The sequence below is a fragment of the Pleurodeles waltl genome, chromosome 1_1, assembly GCF_031143425.1.
Source record: "Pleurodeles waltl isolate 20211129_DDA chromosome 1_1, aPleWal1.hap1.20221129, whole genome shotgun sequence".
In the NCBI taxonomy this organism is placed as follows: Eukaryota; Metazoa; Chordata; class Amphibia; order Caudata; family Salamandridae; genus Pleurodeles; species Pleurodeles waltl.
In genome coordinates this window covers 206,190,619-206,207,907 of record NC_090436.1, presented here as the reverse complement: position 1 = coordinate 206,207,907, position 17,289 = coordinate 206,190,619, and the positions used below count along the sequence as shown (strand labels likewise).

The 17,289-nt window shown below is 42.5% G+C and overlaps 1 protein-coding gene across 2 annotated transcripts in view; it reads left to right on the top strand.

Moving 5' to 3' along the window:
* Positions 1–13,589: 13,589 nt before the first annotated feature.
* PRLR (prolactin receptor) overlaps positions 13,590–17,289 on the top strand; it is a 450,951-nt gene continuing 447,251 nt past the window's right edge. The window contains exon 1 of one of the 2 annotated variants that reach the window (XM_069220785.1): positions 13,590–13,905. The gene's annotated coding sequence lies outside the window, so the exon portion shown is untranslated. The remainder of the gene's footprint in view (positions 13,906–17,289) is intronic. The other variant, XM_069220793.1, reaches the window with a different exon arrangement.

The following is a 17,289-nucleotide window of genomic DNA, read 5'->3' as shown; positions in this document are numbered from 1 at the left end:
TCCCCTTAGGGTGTTCCATGTCAATCGCCTAAAACCCTACTATGACAGGGCTGATCTCACCCTGCTCATGGCAACAGATGAAGGACAGGAAGAAGAGAGTGACCCTCTCCCTGATCTCTTCTCTTCCACAGAGCAAGATGCTCTAATGGAAGGTGTAGTTTTAGCAGACTGTCTTACTGCTGAGCAGAAAGACCACTGCATAAATCTCCTGGGTCAGTTTTCTGAACTCTTTTCTACTGTGCCAGGCACCACTTCTTGGTGTGACCACACTATAGATACTGGAGACAGCTTGCCTGTCAAAAGTAAGATCTATAGGCACCCTGACCATGTCAGGGACTGCATAAAACAAGAGGTTCAGAAAATGCTTGAACTGGGAGTGGTTGAGCACTCTGAAAGCCCATGGGCCTCTCCTGTGGTGCTTGTACCAAAACCTCACTCTAAAGATGGGAAAAGAGAAATGAGGTTTTGTGTAGACTACAGAGGTCTCAACCAGGTAACAAAAACTGATGCTCACCCTATACCCAGGGCAGATGAGCTCATAGATACACTGGCATCTGCCAAGTATCTAAGCACCTTTGATTTGACTGCAGGGTATTGGCAGATCAAGTTATCAAAGGATGCGAAAGCAAAAACTGCATTTTCGACTATTGGAGGGCACTACCAATTCACAGTAATGCCCTTTGGTTTGAAAAATGCACCTGACACTTTTCAGAGGTTGGTGAAAACAGTCCTGCAAGGGCTGGAGGCTTTTAGTGCAGCATATCTAGATGATATAGCTGTCTTTAGCTCCACCTGGGATGATCACCTGGTCCACCTGTGGAAAGTTTTGGAGGCCCTGCAAAAGGCAGGCCTCACTATCAAGGCTTCAAAGTGCCAGATAGGGCAGGGGAAAGTGGTTTATCTGGGATACCTGGTAGGTGGAGACCAGATTGCACCACTTCAGGGGAAAATCCAAACTATTATAGATTGGGTTCCACCTACAACTCAGACCCAGGTGAGAGCCTTCTTAGGCCTCACTGGGTATTACAGGAGGTTCATAAAGAACTATGGCTCCATAGCAGCCCCTCCTAATGACCTCACCTCTAAGAAAATGCCTAAAAAGGTATTGTGGACAGCTAGCTGTCAGAAAGCTTTTGAGGAGCTGAAACAGGCCATGTGCACTGCACCTGTCCTAAAAAGCCCATGTTACTCCAAGAAATTCATTGTTCAAACTGATGCATCTGAATTAGGGGTAGGGGCAGTCTTATCACAACTCAATTCTGAGGGCCAGGATCAACCTGTTGCTTTTATCAGCAGGAGGTTGACCCCTAGAGAAAAGCGTTGGTCTGCCATAGAGAGGGAGGCCTTTGCTGTGGTCTGGGCACTGAAGAAGTTGAGGCCATACCTGTTTGACACTCACTTCATTGTTCAGACAGACCACAAACCTCTACTTTGGCTAAAACAAATGAAAGGTGAAAACCCTAAATTGTTGAGGTGGTCCATATCCCTACAGGGAATGGACTATACAGTGGAACATAGACCTGGGAGTACCCACTCCAATGCAGATGGACTCTCCAGATATTTCCACTTAGACAATGAAGACTCATCAGGTCATGGCTAGTCTTATTGTCCTTCGTTTGGGGGGGGGGTTGTGTAGGAAAGTACCATCTTGCCTGGCATGTTACCCCCATATTTTCACTGTATATATGTTGTTTTAGTGTATGTGTCACTGGGACCCTGCCAGCCAGGGCCCCAGTGCTCATAAGTGTGCTCTGTATGTGTTCCCTGTGTGATGATTAACTGTCTCACTGAGGCTCTGCTAACCAGAACCTCAGTGGTTATGCTCTCTCTGCTTTCTAAATTGTCACTAACAGGCTAGTGACCAATTTCACCAATTCACATTGGCATACTGGAACACCCTTATAATTCCATAGTATATGGTACTGAGGTACCCAGGGTATTGGGGTTCCAGGAGATCCCTATGGGCTGCAGCATTTCTTTTGCCACCCATAGGGAGCTCTGACAATTCTTACACAGGCCTGCCACTGCAGCCTGAGTGAAATAGCGTCCACGTTATTTCACAGCCATTTACCACTGCACTTAAGTAACTTATAAGTCACATATATGTCTAACCTTTACCTGGTAAAGGTTGGGTGCCAAATTACTTAGTGTGTGGGCACCCTGGCACTAGCCAAGGTGCCCCCACATCGTTCAGGGCAAATTCCCCGGACTTTGTGAGTGCGGGGACACCATTACACGCGTGCACTATACATAGGTCACTACCTATGTATAGCTTCAAAATGGTAACTCCGAACATGGCCATGTGACATGTCTAAGATCATGGAATTGTCACCCCAATGCCATCCTGGCATTGGGGAGACAATTCCATGACCCCCCGGGTCTCTAGCACAGATCCGGGTACTGCCAAACTACCTTTCCCGGGGTTTCACTGCAGCTGCTGCCAACCCCTCAGACAGGTTTCTGCCCTCCGGGGGTCCAGCCAGGCTTGGCCCAGGAAGGCAGAACAAAGGACTTCCTCAGAGAGAGGGTGTTACACCCTCTCCCTTTGGAAAAAGGTGTCAGGGCTGGGGAGGAGTAGCCTCCCCCAGCCTCTGGAAATGCTTTGATGGGCACAGATGGTGCCCATCTCTGCATAAGCCAGTCTGCACCGGTTCAGGGATCCCCCACCCCTGCTCTGGCGCGAAACTGGACAAAGGAAAGGGGAGTGACCACTCCCCTGACCTGCGCCTTTCAGGGGAGGTGCCCAGAGCTCCTTCAGTGTGCTCCAGACCTCTGCCATCTTGGAAACAGAGGTGCTGCTGGCACACTGGACTGCTCTGAGTGGCCAGTGCCAACAGGTGATGTCAGAGACTCCTCCTGATAGGCTTTTACGTGTGTTACTAGCCTATCCTCCTTCCTAAGTAGCCAAACCTCCTTTTCTGGCTATTTAGGGTCTCTGCTTTGGGGAATTCTTCAGATAACGAATGCAAGAGCTCATCAGAGTTCCTCTGCATCTCTCTCTTCACCTTCTGCCACGGAATCGACCGCTGACTGCTCAGGACTCCTGCAAAACCGCAACAAAGTAGCAAAGACGACTACTGCAACCTTGTAACGCTGATCCTGCCGCCTTCTCGACTGTTTTCCTGGTGGTGCATGCTGTGGGGGTAGTCTGCCTCCTCTCTGCACTAGAAGCTCCGAAGAAATCTCCCGTGGGTCGACGGAATCTTCCCCCTGCAACCGCAGGCAACAAAAGACTGCATCACCGGTCCTCTGGGTCACCTCTCAGCACGACGAGCATGGTCACTGGAACTCAGCAACTCTGTCCAAGTAACTCCCACAGTCCAGTGACTCTTCAGTCCAAGTTTGGTGGAGGTAAGTCCTTGCCTCCCCACGCTAGACTGCATTGCTGGGTACCGCGTGATTTGCAGCTGCTCCGGCTCCTGTGCACTCTTCCAGGATTTCCTTTGTGCACAGCCAAGCCTTGGTCCCCGACACTCTAACCTGCAGTGCACAACCTTCTGAGTTGTCCTCCGGCATCGTGGGATCTCCTTTTGTGACTTTGGGTGAGCTCCGGTTCACTCTTCTTTGTAGTGCCTGTTCCGGCACTTCTGAGGGTGCTACCTGCTTCTGTGAGGGCTCCCTATCTTGCTGGGTGCCCCCTCTGTCTCCTCACGCAATTGGCGACATCCTGGTCCCTCCTGGGCCACAGCAGCATCCAAAAACCCTAACCGCAACCCTTGCAGCTAGCAAGGCTTGTTTGCGGTCTTTCTGCGTGGGAACACCTCTGCAAGCTTCTTCACAACGTGGGACATCCATCCTCCAAAGGGGAAGTTTCTAGCCCTCTTCGTTCTTGCAGAATCCACAGCTTCTACTATCCAGTGGCAGCTTGTTTGCACCCCCAGCTGGCATTTCCTGGGCATCTGCCCAATCTCGACTTTGTCACGACTCTTGGACTTGGTCCCCTTGTTCCACAGGTACTCTCGTCCGGAAATCCACTTTGGTTGCATTGCTGGTGTTGTTCATTCTTGCAGAATTCCCCTATCACGACTTCTGTGCTCTCTGGGGAATATAGGTGCACTTTACACCTACTTTTCAGGGTCTTGGGATGGGCTATTTTTTTAACCCTCACTGTTTTCTTACAGTCCCAGCGACCCTCTACAAGCTCACATAGGTTTGGGGTTCATACGTTATTAGCATTCCACTTTTGGAGTATATGGTTTGTGTTGCCCTATACCTATGTGCTCCTATTGCAATACATTGTAACTTTACACTGCTTGCATTACTTCCTTTTGCTATTACTGCATATTTTTGGTATTGTGTACATATATCTTGTGTATATTTGGCATCCTTATACTGAGGGTACTCACTGAGATACTTTTGGCATATTGTCATAAAAATAAAGTACCTTTATTTTTAGTATATCTGTGCATTGTGTTTTCTTATGATATTGTGCATATGACACCAGTGGTATAGTAGGAGCTTTGCATGTCTCCTAGTTCAGCCTAAGCTGCTCTGCTAGCTACCATTCTATCAGCCTAAGCTGCTAGACACCTCTTCTACACTAATTAGGGATAACTGGACCTGGTACAGAGTGTAAGTACCCCTTGCTACCCACTACAAGCCAGGCCAGCCTCCTACACCCAGTTCTGCCTTTGAAGTTGGCAAACTTCAAAGTAAAGTCTCAAGTGTTTGCAAGATCCTTCCTTGTCCAGGCCAGGCCCCAGACACTCACCAGGGGGTCGGAGACAGCATTGTGTGAGGGCAGGCACAGTCCTTTCAGGTGTGAGTGACCACTCCTCCCCTCCCCTCCAGCACAGCCCTAATCAAGATATGCAAGCTACACCCCAGCCCCCTTTGTGTCACTGTCTAGAGGAGAGGTGTGAACAGCCCAACTGTAAAACTGACCCAGACGGGTAATCCACAAACAGGCAAAGTCACAGAATCGATTAAGCAAGTAAATGCCTACTTTCTAAAAGTGGCATTTTCAAACTAACACTCTAAAAAACAACTTCACTAAAAGATGTATTTTTAAATTGTGAGCTCAGTGGCCCTAAACTCCACATTTTTATCTGCTCTCAAAGAGAATCTGTGCTTTAAGGATATTTAAAGGCAGCCCCCATGTTAACCTATGAGAGAGATAGGCCTTGCACAGTGAAAACCAAATTTGGCAGTATCTCACTGTTAGGACATATAAAACACACTAGTATATGTCCTACCTTAAACATACACTGCACCCTGCCCCTGGGGCTACCTAGGGCCTAACTTAGGGGTGCCTTACATGTAGTAAAAGGGAAGGTTGATGACTGGCAAGTGGGTACACTTGCCAAGACGAATTGACAGTTTAAAACTGCACAAACAGACACTGCAATGGCAGGTCTGAGTCATGTTTACAGGGCTACTAATGTGGGTGGCACAACCAGTGCTGCAGGCCCACTAGTAGCATTTGATTCACAGGCCCTGGGCACCTCTAGGGCATGTTACTAGGGACTTATTAGTAAATCAAATATGCCAATTATGGATAAACCAATCCACAGTACAATTTATAAGGGGAGCACTTGCACTTTAGCACTGATTAGCAGTGGTAAAGTGCGCAGAGACAATAAATCAGCAAAAACAGAGTCCAAAACCAGGAGGTCAGAAGGCAAAAAGACAGGGGAGACACGCCAAAAAGCTGCCAGGTCTAACACTGGTGGTCTAAAATTATGTGCAAAGATATATTTTGCAATGTACCTATCAAGTTGATTTATTTAAAAGTCTGGGTAAAAAAGAGAGTGGAGGGCACTGTAGAGGAAGTGAACACTACTAGTTTAGTTTAGTTTGCAGGATTTATAGAGCACATGGCTACCAGGAGGCTCCCCAGGGCTAAAGCGAGACCAATAAACTAAGTGAGGGCCTATGCTGAAAATAATAAAGTCTTCAATTTCCTATGAAAAGAAAGTTCTAAGTTATCTTGGCAGAGCACCATAGGAAGTGAGTTCCAGAGATTGGCTGCTCTAAAAGCAAAGGATCTGCCTCCCCCTCTTGCTTTCTTGACCCGAGGAATGTTGGTTATAGAACCTGTTGATGATCTAAGCAACCTCTGAGGGGTGTAGAATGTTACAATCCGCCTGAGGAAGGCCGGACCCTTATCGTGAAGGGCACTGTGCACAGTACACATGACTTTGAAGTTAATATGTTGTTCAATGGGGAGCCAGTGAAGCAAAATTTGAGCCACCATTGAGTGTGACAAAGTGTATTAGGAGATGTGGGAGGAGTTTTTGGCAGTACAAATTCACTTGTTAACACCACTGCGGTGGATGAGTAAGTTAATAAGTGCCAAGAAAATTAAGACAGGCTGGCTGAGGGAGTAATTCAGGGAGGTGAAGGAAGAAGGGAGTTAGAAAGATATGGTAAGCTGAATCTAAGGTTGCTACATTCATTCAAAGGGACTGATCAACTGCACTTACAATTCACTTCTCAAATAGCAGACACTATATTAGGAAGTTTTAGAAGAACATTTAACACAACTTCACGCCTAGTAAGCTGTATTTTGGCCTTTAATGCAGACCACTCTTTCGTAATGAACACTCTCTGAATTCGAGAGTGGCCATATGCCTTATGGCATGGTAAAAAATGCACATTCTGCTGTGATAAAAAGGTTACCTGTGCTCCAGGTAACCACTTAGCTTGATTCAGTCCTCACACACCCCGTCACCATCAATGGTACCCACATGATCACCTCCACATGTGCCACAACTCTGTTATCAATCAGTTGCCCCCTGAGTACTACGGAAGCTGTGGATGTGAAGTTAGTCTTTGAACAAGCATCCTGGATCTGGAAGCCAATAACAAACCCCCTATGGCATTTGGAAAAGGCGCATTTTGTGCAAACGTACCTGAGAGGAAACTGCATTGTCAGCAAGCTTTCTGCCTGAGCTGCATGTCCCTTATGTACTGGGACACTCTTTTGCCCTCAGTCCCCAAGTAAATGCCTTAACTGCCTGGCAAATTCCTGTAAATCCCGTCTTTTATAATGATAGTGAAATAATGATGACCTAGAACACAGTTAGGAAAGCGGTAGAAAGAATGAGGACTAAACCAGGTGCTAATATGAAGGCCATGACCCTTATCTACCAGCCCATGAATCAATCATTAAAGATAGCTAAGGCACACTTTTCAGAGCAGTATAAAGCAGTGCAGATGGTCATTAACACAATTCAGAAGGAAAGATGATGGGATTCCTTCTTTTCCTGGGGGCATAGGGGATTGCACTTGCCTTAAATTATGATCCTTCATAATGTTCTTTACAATCCCTGTGCTTTGGATTGTAACAGGATATATGTGCTGCATGACACAAATATATTCAAGAAAAAATGTTGGGGTTATATTGGACGTAGTAGACAGGAAGTGGATGGAAAAAGAAGGGTATACTAAAGATATAAAGAGACTAATGGCCATCGAAAATGTATTTTACTGTGCTAGAAGAAGCACAAAAGAAGGGAATTGTGGACGATAAATGAAGAGTTTATGTTGCAGACCTGTTAAGCTGCAAACTATTTTGTTTTTGTTTGGAAAACCAGATGACCTCTCACCATGGAGATCTGTATATATACAGTCTGTGTTTTCGGGCTCAATAGACGTCTGGTGGCTGAGGTTCTGCATCAGTCAACACACTTCCTTGAAGCATCTAAATGAATGTATACCTGAGTAAAATTTTGTTTTTATTCTTCTACACCATCCCAAAGTGCACTGATTTCCAAAATGTCTTTATATCTTTAGAAGAGATTGCTTTTAGTATTTCCTCTAAGTTTGAATTATAATATAACCCTTTTTCTCATTTAATATTTTTATACTCATGACACAATCTGCATATTTTGCCCTCCACATAGTCATCCTGCTCTCTTTTCCACACACTCTGAAGATTCCTTACTTTACACTTTAAATTTTGACATTGTGAGACGAACCAAGCTTTTTTTTATTAAATTGCTGTTTCAATTCCTTTATGGTTGCCTTACTGAAATTACTATGTTCAGTTTTTATACCATTAACAATTTCAATAATTATCACATTATACCAATTCACTACCTTGAAAGTCTTCAAATTTTATTTTTAGACTTTCCACTGTACCTGTAGTTTTGAAGCAATTTCAACTCTATTTCCTCTATTCTAGTCGTAAGCTTTCTTGGGCAGCTAACGTATGTTATCAGAATCACACCCCCTTCCCTCATGGTCCTCAGCTGACAAAATGCTTAGGGAAACCAGTGATCACTTCCCTCTCCTACAAGTATATGAAGTTCTACAACTAAAAATAAATACCATATTGGAACAAATACATCATTAATTGGAAATTGTTGTGATCCTACCTGGAATGTTTGAGTTGCTGGCACATCCAGTGGGAAGCTCCTGTTCAAACACATAAAACCTAAAATTTGAATCACCTCTAGCCACTTCCTGTCCATCTTCGAGCAGCTGGTAACCAAAAAGATAACCTTCATGATATTGTAGGTATCATATAATTCTTTACATGGGATATTGTTTGGATTCATTCTTGCATTAACACCTTCACATATCAATACTAACCCATTGCAATGATCATAGAAGCAACTCTGCATATCCTCTAAAAAACAATTACCTTTGTACGCATTATACAATCTTCCTGCCACATGCACATACACGTTCACCACAGTAAGATATTCTATCTGAGCCGGGTTCTGATAGAGATTTTACATATCTGTACTTAGTCACCTCTTGAGAAGAGTTGTTTTACATCCCTCGCTATCCTTGCTGATTGTAAAGTTATCAATCTTTCCTTGGGCGCCCATTAGGGTGTTCTCTTGCTTTAGAATTTATTTGCAAAAAACCCTAAAACTTCTTCAACTGCCTGCACAGCCATGATTCCCTGATGTGTATAACTTCATTCTCTTTTAGCATTATATCTAAATTTCCTGTATTTCTTAATCTTTTTAAACCATGCGCATTCCAACTCACCACTCTGAGCTTGCGGGAGAAGGGAATTTCCCTAGTCACTATCACTTAAACCCACTGCCTCCGGTCCATATTGATCATAACAATCCATTGTCTTTTTTACACTCCACCTATCCACATACTGTTATATATACTTATCCGCAATCTCTCTTTATCCTCGTCTCCACGTTGACCTACTCTACATCCTTATACCTCTTTCCACATATTTCTAATTTGTTCATTCATTAAAGCCACATGGGTGTGCAGGAATTACGATGATTGGGGCTTTTCAATTTCATTATTAGGTATTATATAATGCTATCCTTATTCAAATCCCATTCCTCCTTAATCATCAAGTCTCTCACTAAATGGTAGCGAAGCACTGTCTTTGTGATTATCTTTTACTTAATTAATGGTTAGGAAGCCCATTCGGCTCATATCATCTGACAAAACTGAGGCTAGGAGGCATTGTCAAACTAAGAAATTTAACGTATACCCATAAATTCCTATCCTTCCCTGCTATAGGCTGTCTTCATTTACCCATGTGACCCCTTCCTCCTACACTCCCTTTCTGTGGATGTTGGGTTACATTTCTTAGGGATTGAGGCACATTTTATCTTACCGCCTTTATCTCGCCAACTTCTGTCTGCATAGGTCTGTATGTTATTTTTATCCTTATACTTCTGCTTCATTGGTATTAATCTAGTCTAGCTTCCTCGTCTTGCTTGACCTACTTTGTTATTCATTGATTTGTTCTTGTACCTGAGCAAGTGCATTATACTTCCTATCTTGGGTAAATATATTTAATCTTTTCCTTCTACTCTGTATCAATCTACCTTTCTTTTCTCTATTCCCAGCCCTACTTTTTGAGCATTTTAAGGACCAACCTCTCTTATAAAATACTTGGGCCAGATGTAGCAGGCAGTTTTGCCCATTCTGTGTCTATGGGAAAACGTGTTCGTACATATGGCCCTTGGTCTCCTCTTTTTTTAAACAGGGTATTTAAGAAACAAAGACTTTCCTTGTCTCACTCGTATTACCCTCAGTGTCCTTTGTGTGTGCTTCCACCAGACTCACAAAAGCTGCCATACAGTATTTTACCTTTTCAAATTACCAGCTATTGTTGTTAGGAGGATTGATCAAATTTTCATTGCATCATTATTCAATAACACCAACTCCAATTTGCAGTGAATTGTTCTCTTCATTAATAAAAGTACATCCAACATTGATGAAAAGTGGCATGCTGAGGTGGCTGGGAGAGCTTGAAAATGTTTCGACCATTCCGACCATGTCAACTATCCAGGGAGCTTCAACTCCTTAACCCTCATTCTAGTTGCCTAACATTCCCCCATCCATAAGGCTCTCATCATCCTTACTACTACCTCTAAGCTCATCCATTCAGCTTATGGGATTCTGAATCCTAGATACTAGATTGAGAGGAGACAAGAGCCTTGGACCCTGCATGTTCAGCCAATCTAATCCTGGGAATATAGTTCCTTTGCGACACATTCTATTGTGTTTTTTTTTCTTGAGAGGACATACCAACCCTCTATGCACTCATAAGATTTCACCAAATCTCCCTCATTTCTTACTATAAAATGCTCCCCAACAAACTTTTTTTATGGCCACTGCTATGAACGATACAACAGAGCTTTTAAGTCCTTCTCAAATGTAAATTCACAGCTCCTGGATTACTTGCTGTTCTCTAATAGACCTTTGGAGCGCTTGTCTGCTGTACCAATTCGTGGAAGCTCTAGCTTACCCCTCATCTTCTTGTTTTTAAATCTCTCTTTTGAGCAACCAATAGACGTCTCGTTTGATTTTCCTTGTTTACTGGCATCCTGCTTTATCCTTCTATATCTCACATATCATTCAATTAATTGGAATCCAATTATATCCACTGAAGTCCTTCAATATCCGCACTTGAACCACTGCTTTTAGTGGGATACTCTGCAGGGTAGCGCCAAACAATAATACTGGTTATCTATGTAAAGGTACTACAAAACACACATGAACTCCTATTTACCAAATTAGAACATTTATAAAAAGTTTTGTTTACTTCCTCATATTGGTTGCACTTGGAAGACTGCAGCTGCCTCCTCCACCCACAGTCTTGTTTCTAACGGGCAAACCTAGACACTGTCACTTTCCTTTCACTCACATGCGAGGGTGAACAGAGCCTATGAGAGGACATAGAATCTATAGCATGGCAATATAGAAAACGATTAACTCCTAATGCCTGTAATTCCAGGTTCACAAATACAGAGGAGGCATTTTCAATACACACAGGGAGGCATTTTCAATACACACAGGGTGTCTAATTTCCAAACTGCATTTTGTAGGATATTTGCATTACCACAGAATGTACTGCAAAATGCTATGTGCATGTTGCACTTCTAGAATACTACTGTGGAAAAAAAAACAGTAGTAAGTCCAGCACAGCATGGCCAATCGCTCGGACTGCAACACCCTCCTATGGAAAATAATGGAGGTTGGGACTGTAAATAAAACCCCATAGGAAATAATGCTAAGTTACATTATTTTAAATAGTTGAAAATATAAATAAATGTAATTTAATATTAAAATCTAGAAACTGTCTATTTTTTATTTAATTATAAATTATTTGCCAAACGTTTTTAAGGTAATCTTTGATGTAAAGTTTTTGCTTATTAAAATATAAATAAATTATTTTTTTATTAATCCTATACATTATTTTTAATAATTAATTATGAATTAATGAATTCCCACCTAACAAGAATGTTTTATTATGATTTAATTATTATTGAGTGATGTATACAATACTTAAACGTATTTATTTATATTCTAATAAACTCATAAGTTACAATAATGTTTATATTTAAAAGGGTAGTTCAAATACTTTATTATTAAGTAACAAATATGCAGAATTTTAAACATTTATTAACATTAAATTAAATGTATTTGTATTTTTAGCTATTTAAATTATTTATCATTATTTCCGATAGGGTTTTATTGAAAGTCCCTACATCAATTAATTCATAAGGAAAGGTTTTTTCCGTACCAATCATTGGCCATGTGAGCGGCTGGACTTTTTATTGTGTTTTTTGGGAATAGTACTTTAAAAGTGTAGTTCATGAATAGCATTTTGTTGTTTGTTTTGTAGTACTATTCTAGTGGGACAAAACATAGTACAAAATGCAGCTGGTGAATCAGGCCCTTCATTTTTCTCTATATAGATTAGTGATAAACAAAAACTGATGAAATACTCCAGTTGGTCAAGAGATAGTCACAAAGTAAGATAAGATACACAAGTTGAAGTATGAAGTAAACTAATTGCAACACACATTTGAAAGTGAGAGACTGCTCACAGAGGTCTTCGAAAGAGATTCAACCTTAGGGATTGGAATGAAAACTATGACCTGTCTTTTGAACTAGGTGTTCTGAGTCTTGCTAATTTGACTTCAGCAGGGGTGACTTGGCCCAGTCGTAACAGAATAACAATATGCATGGAGTAGACACAGGTGAGATATACAAATGTGGACTCAAAGCTAGAATTGGCTGAAGAGTCCATAGCTGTGAGTGAAACTGGTAGACCAGATTAGTCAACTGGTCTTCACATTACATCAGTATTTATTTTACCTATGGCTTGCCCTGTGATCTTGGACAACTTGATTGCAGAAACCTGCAAATGAATAAACTGTGACATGCCTCAGTTTCCTCAGTGTGTACTTCAACTACTTGGAGACAGAAAAACCCCAACCTTAAGTGCTGCATAAACCTAGATGTTTGTTTGTAGATAAACTTCATATGTGTTTATTATAAGAGAAAAACTAAATTTGCTAGAAGATAAGTTCTAAGAAGTCCAAAGAACTGTGTCCATTTCCTGCATGCAATTTACTGACAGACCACAAGGTAAATGTGCCCATTTCCTGTATGCAATTTACAGACAGGCCACAATAAATTAAAAGAAGCAGATTGCTGGTTGTTTGTCTTGAGAGGCCTATTTACAAATTTAGCAGTAGTAGTGTGGCACCACGAATCCAGAAGGGCATGTTATCTGTAAACATCACTGAGTACGCCAGCCTATTTCGAACAGGCTCTGTCAAGAACGCAGGTTGTGTAGAAAACGACTTGTGATTCATAGTGAAGCAGTGAGCCCCTGTACATGAGATCTAGGGGGAAGTGTAAGGCTAGTGACTTACCTGGATGGAAATTCTACTTTTCTATTAGGAATATGAAGCGTAAAGTCGAAAACAAAAAAATGCTGCGGCTAGATCAAACAGGAACCAGTTGGAAAGGATCAACTGGATGGGGGTAGCTGCTGGTAGTCTAATAAGGAGGCCTCCGTTTGGGCTAAACGTATTGATAATTAGTGTATCATCTTCTTAGCTGGGTTTCCATATCCCCCTTGGAAAGCTCCCGGATACAGTATGAACATCAGGATGGCGTACTGTACAAAACACAGGAACATCCCGTTCACCCCAGAAGCGCCTAGAGTTAATTTGGTTGTTAGTGCTGCGCAACATAACTTTCCTTCCGCGAATGATTATTTTTTTCTTCTCCGCATGTTTTATTATCACGTGCACCTATTTGGGTGTCTTAATTGGTTTCCCACATTCCTGAAAGTTAATTGCTCCCTAACCCTGGCTACTGGCAAACTCTGGGCTTTTTGCGTTCTGAAGAAAATCAGTTTCGCCCGCAGCAAGGAACATGAATGTTGCAAGCCTGGCTCCGCCTCTGCTGAGGGGAGCCTGCTCCGCTCGCTGTAATCCTCACAGAGCAGAAGGCGGCCACAGAGCATCCGGCTGCGAGTCACCCAGGCTTTCCCGGCTCTTGTTCTCAGCCCAGCAGCCCTTTCCCAGCCCGGCCCGGGAGAGCACCGGCACCCCTCCGCTCACGCCTCCGCCGGGGACCCTCAGACGGGGGATTCTGTCTCCCAGCGGCAAGGAGAAGCCCATGAACCGGCATGGATCTCGGCAGCCCTGTGTCCGCAGCCAGGAAGGGGTGAGTGCTCCGGCTAAACCTGTTCTCGCAGCCCTGTTTACCTGCGTGCGGTGTCATCACCGCGCGTGAGGCCAGGCGTGCGCTGCTGTGCGTGGTCCCCAGGGCTCCTGTCCTCTCGTCGTGCATCAGCTGCTGTGCGTGGGCTCCAGTGCGGTGCTGATGGCGTGCGTGTCTGCCCTTCCGTGCGTGTTTGCAACGGTGTCTGTGTATGTGCGAGCAGGCTGAGTCTGAGGGTCGCAGGAGAATGTGTATGGTGCTTCCAACATATTCGATCTTTGGTTATGTGTGTGCATTTATCTCGATTATTTTGCCTTAATATGACTGCATTGTTTTTTCAGTGTTTGTCTTCACAACACATACGTAGCCATGCGTGTATGTTTGCAAACATATGTGTATCATATGCATGTGCGAGTATGTATGCACATTACATATATCAGTGCTTTTCTCAGTTCGTATGTCTCAATGTTCCTCAGCTGCGGGCTCTAACTAGCTATAGAGTATATGTTAGAGGCTATGTGTGTTTTAATTTGTATTTTTGTGTGTCTATCTCTGTCCACACATCTGTGCAGGTGTCTTTTTATGCTTCTTTCGATGCACCTGTCTTTATCTATATGTGACTGTTCTTTTATGCTTGTAGCCACGCACAAGTGTCAGTTTTCCCCATGGTTTACAGTGTAATTATTATCGCTTTATTCTCGTTGCTTCATTGTTGTTATTTTGTGAGTGGTCAAGAATAAAATGTGACCTATCTACTTAACTACGTGTGTATTGACCTACCTACGCATATGTTTGGTTTTGTCTATTCATTTATGTGTGTGCCCGAGTGTCTTTTTATGCACCTGCCTAGCTATCTCTCCATTTATCTTTTCTGATGTTGCCTGCGTATGCCTTCTATCTATCTATCTATCTATCTATCTATCTATCTATCTATCTATCTATCTATCTATCTATCTATCTATCTCCTTATATCTGTATATCTGTCCATGTGTTTGTCTTTTTACGTATCGTCTGTCAGCCAAACCAACCATTCACTCGCATTGGGATAATACTGCAATAGATTAAGTTTTTCTGCTACTAAAGTAGAGTTATCACCAGTGGTCCTTACTGCTATTTTAGACACAGAAGTAAACATATTGTGTGCACCAGTGGGCAGTATTATTACACATTGCTTGTTGCTGATGAGTAAGGCACGGCGGACTAGCGGACTCAGTGAGCAAGAGGCATTCAACTATGTGAAAAAATGCATATTCAATTACACTACTTGATGGTAAATATAGTTTTGCAAAAACATTTTATTATATCGCTATTGATGAATTGATGGTCGCCACATTAGCAGACAGGCAGGTGTAAATTTTCAGACGACATATAAGTATTTTATGGATAGGAATATTTATAGTTATGTATACTCAGGTAGGATTATTGCTACGCAGATTTACAAGTAGGTCGAGGGGACAGAAATTACAAGCCTTTTTTTACCCACAACAGCGTCTCACTAGCTCATATGTCGCAGGTTCGAGCCTAAAAAGGCAAATGGCTAGATAGATATATACTTTAAGGTATATATTATAAGATATGTATTACAATATATGTATGTTTTGTATCATATTATATATATGACAAGATAGTATATGGCAACATAAATATATTGATAGATTGAAAGGTAATGAGTCAGGTAGATATGTTTATGGACAGGTCGACGTATAAAAGGCATAAAGTAAGCTAAACATGAGAGGATATACAGGTGGATTTATGGAGATGCATATAGTATGATGGACATGCATCAAACAGATAGATATATAGAGTTATTGTAAGATAGATATAAGGCTAGATTGATATATAGTTAGGTTAATAGGTGCCTAAAAGATTATAGTGGCGCTTGAGTGGATAGATATTTGCATAGATGAATGTGGAAGCATATAGCAATATGGACATATACTGAGTAGATGGATATTTAGATAAGCATATCAAGGGTTATGCTAAGTAGAAAGGAAAAGTGTTATATTGGTATGCAGCGAGATAGGTGGTAAGATGGAGGAGCATACTGTGAAACATATAGAGGGAGATCAGTCGAGCCTTGCATGGCAAGAAAAAACTTTAGGAAGATAATGTCAGACATATGGATAGATAGGTATGTCTTATAGATGGCGAAGACTATAGTGAAAAAAGACAGACACGGATGGATAGGTGTGTAGGTCAAAAGACTGATAAGTATACATATCGTTAGGTGCACAGCTGAATACATAAATACATAGTTATAAGCATAGGTATTAAGAAAGGTATGTAGATTGATAGGTAGATAGGGAGCTTTGTAGACAGACGACTGACTGCAAGCGTTTTGCTTGTAGCCAGTGTGGCGGTTTACAGTTTTACTTGTGCATCATTTTCACACTTTTTTGCTATTGCCTGCGGTTTGCCAGTGGATATTTGTGCTTCTGTTCCCATTGTTCTGTGCTTCTGTGTGTGTTGTTTGCCCTTTTTCTCTCCATCGTTGTGTTTGAAATGTAAAAACCCCTTAAGGGTCGGAACCTGTGCGCAGCTGATGTCAGACAGGTCAAAGGGTTGCTTGTTTGGCTGAATGTGGGTATTCATGAACCAAGTTGAAGACCCCTCACTAGGTGGCCTCCTGCCTGCTTCATTGGTAGGAACTGATCACTGGGGGGTGGCACTAGCCAGGTGCTGGGATTTCAGTGTGTGTCGGGGACAGTGCGTCTGTCTATATGTGACACTGCGTCGCAGAGCTTTGGTGCTCAGCCATATGTGTGAAGTACTATATACACGTGGCTTTAATACACTTCAGTACATGGCCAGAGTCCCAAAGGCTGGGATGCAGCCGCCGGGGGTGTCTTATCCTGCTGCATACTGACAGCAGGCAGCTTACATAACGGCAGGCAGCAGTAGGAGGCCATTTCATGAATGCCTGGTGGGATTTCCAGCAGGAAAGTTAACATGGTTCGTACTTGGTCAGGTGTGTTGCAGTCGATCTGTCCAGTGGAAACAAACAAGGGACATTTTACTGCTTAAATAAAAGTATATTCTGAAATCAATACACAGAAACACCAATAGTACATTATAGAACCTAGCTGGATTCTGGAAGCGTTTCCTTAGATATGTAGTATATGTTCAAAAACATTAAATCAACTGGAAAAAGTAGATTTCAGTAAAACTGTTGGGCTTGAATTTCCACGGGAGATTCAATTCCAGGGGAAACAGCAGTAATATCCCTGCACCTACAGAAAATGGTGAAATGCCTCAGTTTCGGTACACATTCTAACATGCACTGGTTATTTTGGTGAGTGTACTAAACATTTGGTTGCAACTGTTCCTGTTCCAACAATAGATCGTTTACCTTTTTCACACGATGGTACAGCAGCTGTATGCGTTTTA